We start from the raw sequence: 3,771 nt of genomic DNA on the forward strand, positions 1-3,771 counted from the left end.
TAGTAACTAGGATTAGGTTACGAGCAGAGCGACAAATCTCGTCCAGAAATGGACTGAGTCGAAACTATCGAGGAAATGGTTAGGGTACATCATCTCCATCATATATTGCCGCCTGATTTTCGTTACATGCCCTAGTTTTTGTGTGATCAGATTGAAGTGTCTGCTTTTTGCATCTTGAGCATAGGACGCGTTCCACTAGTCAGGCGGTTCATCTGCTGCCGGCAGTCTCTGTATGGAGAGTTCGGTATGTCGTGACTGACGATGCGCAGACAAGCGCTACGGTTGCAGCATCTACAAAGATATCTATACGGCGAGCAGACGTTGTTGCTCGTAGTCCGGCACATTGTACCATAAATAGTCCCTTTGATATGCAATTCTGGGTCAAGCGAAGACGAAGGCCGAGTCCTTCTATATGGGCTGTTATTAGGCACTCACAGCTCTCTATCAGTCAGGTAATATGGATGGTGGAAGTGCCATGTTGGAATTCTGTGGACTTCCACCTTGGAGAAAAGTAACGAAGTCACAGAGAAACTATAAGCATAGAGGTGAATCAGATAGGTGGTGTGGTCTGGAGAATTTTCTGTCCAGTAATTTGGGATAACTTCTCGAAATACCTGATCTGCTAGTGCTTTCAAAGGGCATTGCTGGTTCGAAAAGGCATCACAAGCACTGAAATTTTGTCAGATGAGATTGTTGGAACTGTTTCTGTACACATTTGATCAGTGTTTGAACACTGCTGGTTGTTGACTTCTGTCTAATAGCTGTTGTCACCATTGTACGGATTCCGCTATCATCTCAGTCCATTCCAAAACTACACACTCGACATATTTGGCTGGTAACAGCCGACAGTTTTTTCCTGTACATGGTGGCTACACACTTCTGTTCAGGCACGCAAGCGCAGCTGAACTGGAAATACCTTCCATCCACCCTGGTTCTGCTGCTGCCCGGATTTCAGGAATTTATGCATTGTTTCCATATTGAAAGATCTTCAGAACAGACAAACCAGTTTATTCTTGTCGACGCCCAGAGTTTCTCTGAGAACAGAAGCGCTCTTCTCCATCATTAATTCGTTGGTTGAGAGCTGTCAGTGCCAGACAATATTATAGACGTCAAACGCTCAATCTTGGTCTTTGCTTGACCCAGGACTGGAGCTCCTTCAAACGGACGTTCACAAGGAATACGTGTCTGATAAAGGATTGTTCACCTCCGGAAATTTCAGAACTTGCGAACTGTTCATTATAAGTTATCAAGTTATTCAACTTGATCAATGATTTCGACCACTGGGCGGTAATTTAAGTCGGATAACGAAAGGATACGAAAATTAGCTGACTTCAAGGAACATGTTATTCTAATTAGCTAGATTGAATAAATAATTAATTAAGACGCAAAGAAGAACGATCGAAGGAGAAAAATTGGCTGTCTCGCAGATGTTCCGGCAACATTACTATAATCACATTGAAACACGTGTTGGGAGGGCCAAACACCCCAGCTTCATCCTGCTTCAGATAAGACGCGAGTAAGCGATGCGAGCTGAGCCTTGTAAAGATTTCTTCGATAAACATTCGCTCAAATATATACACATCAACAGCCGCTGCGCAGCAAGCCCTCCAGTGGACTGCCTGACCGATGAAATATGCCCGATGTATAAGAAGTAAAAGAACAGACTGTTCAAGCTAGTCAGGCAAAGTAATATATTACAGAGAGAATATATTACTGGCTTCTCAGGGATAACTTCCCCTCGGCACATTTTTAGGCGGAAATGGGACAGTAACCGTCTTCCGAACGAGGCTAAGCAACTTCACCTGATTGTTTGATCCAGACAGCCACAACACTGGCTGGCAGTGTGAACTTGTTTCTGCAGGTGCCTGTCTGTAAGCCTTGAGACTTATACAGGTTAGTCATTACTCTTGTCACAACCCCGAAATCCTTTAAAATAATGCCGACCACTTAATTATTATTATTTACTTAGCCAACTGCAGCGACTTCCTAAAAAGCATCTCAGCTTGCGCGCACGCAGAGACGCACGTACGCGCGCTTGTACACACACGCGCAAACACCCCTCCACACACGTAGACATGCAAAAACACACACGTACATATGGCATGCATGTATGTAATACGAGGAAGTGAGAGACGAGAAATTTTAGATTTGAGCGAATGTTTATCGAAGAAATCTTTACAAGGCTCAGCTCGCATCGCTTACTCGCGTCTTATCTGAAGCAGGATGAAGCTGGGGTGTTTGGCCCTCCCAACACGTGTTTCAATGTGATTATAGTAATGTTGCCGGAACATCTGCGAGACAGCCAATTTTTCTCCTTCGATCGTTCTTCTTTGCGTCTTAATTAATTATTTATTCAATCTAGCTAATTAGAATAACATGTTCCTTGAAGTCAGCTAATTTTCGTATCCTTTCGTTATCCGACTTAAATTACCGCCCAGTGGTCGAAATCATTGATCAAGTTGAATAACTTGATAACTTATAATGAACAGTTCGCAAGTTCTGAAATGTGTACTTGTGTGTGTGTGTGTGGTGGGGGGCACGTATGTGCGTACGCGCGCGCGTGTATGTGTGCGCGTGTGTTCGTACACACACATACATACGCAAACGCATATATCTACATGCATATGTGTACACATACACATATATGTGTGGGAGTGTGTGTGTGTGTGTATATGTGTGTGTGTGTATAACTGTGTGTGTGTATAACTGTGTGTGTGTATAACTGTGCGGGCGCGCGTGCGTATTATGTATGCATGTATGCATGTATCTAATATTAATATCAGTATCTATCTATCTATCTATCTACCTATCTATGTACTCGTATGTGTACGTATGAATGAATGTGTTTCTGTGCATATTTATCCGTGTTACGAGACACAGGTTCTTCTGTAATTCTATTTGTTCCATTTCCACATTAGGTGATTTCATAACTAAAGGTTTGAGGACTGGACAATCATCATTGACAACAACAACTATGAATCGATTCTCCAAATCATCAGACTTGGTTAGGAAATTATGAAGCAACTCTTGTAATTTATGTTTGTATTCTTTCAATTTGTGGACTTTGTTTCATCGATTAAAATAATCAGTGTTGATGGCCATGTTTTTGTTCCATTAAATCCCGTTACATAATTGTTCGACAGAACGAGAAGATAAGCGCCAAGTATTGGAGTTGACGAGACCGATTAAAACCTATCTACGTTGTGCTCCAGCACGTCCGTTGTCGAATAAATGAAAACAGGAAAAAATAATGCAAAGATAATAAAAGAATGTCATATTTAACCCTTTGTCTGTCCGATGCATTTTCATAAAATTTCCCCCAAATCTCCATAATTGTTTTCATAATTTCAGTTAGTCCTTGTTTCATACTTTCTGAGTAATATACTACTTTCTTTTCACCAGTCGCAGGATACTCTGGTGAGTGCAAGACAAAAAAAAAAACAAAAAAAAAAACAAAAAAATAGTGGCTGTGTGGTAAGTAGCTTGCTTACCAACCACATGGTTGTGGGTTCATTCCCACTGCGTGGCACCTTGGGCAAGTGTCTTCTACTGTAGCCTCGGGCCGACCAAAGCCTTGTGAGTGGATTTGGTAGACGGAAACTGAAAGAAGCCCGTCGTATATATGTATATGTATATATATATGTATGTGTGTGTATATGTTTGTGTGTCTGTGTTTGTCCTCCCAACATCGCTTAACAACCGATGCTGGTGTGTTTACGTCCCCGTAACTTAGCGGTTCGGCAAAAGAGACCAATAGAATAAATACTAGGC

The sequence above is a fragment of the Octopus bimaculoides genome, chromosome 9 (assembly GCF_046866305.1).
Source record: "Octopus bimaculoides isolate indiv1 chromosome 9, ASM4686630v1, whole genome shotgun sequence".
NCBI classification, from domain to species: Eukaryota; Metazoa; Mollusca; class Cephalopoda; order Octopoda; family Octopodidae; genus Octopus; species Octopus bimaculoides.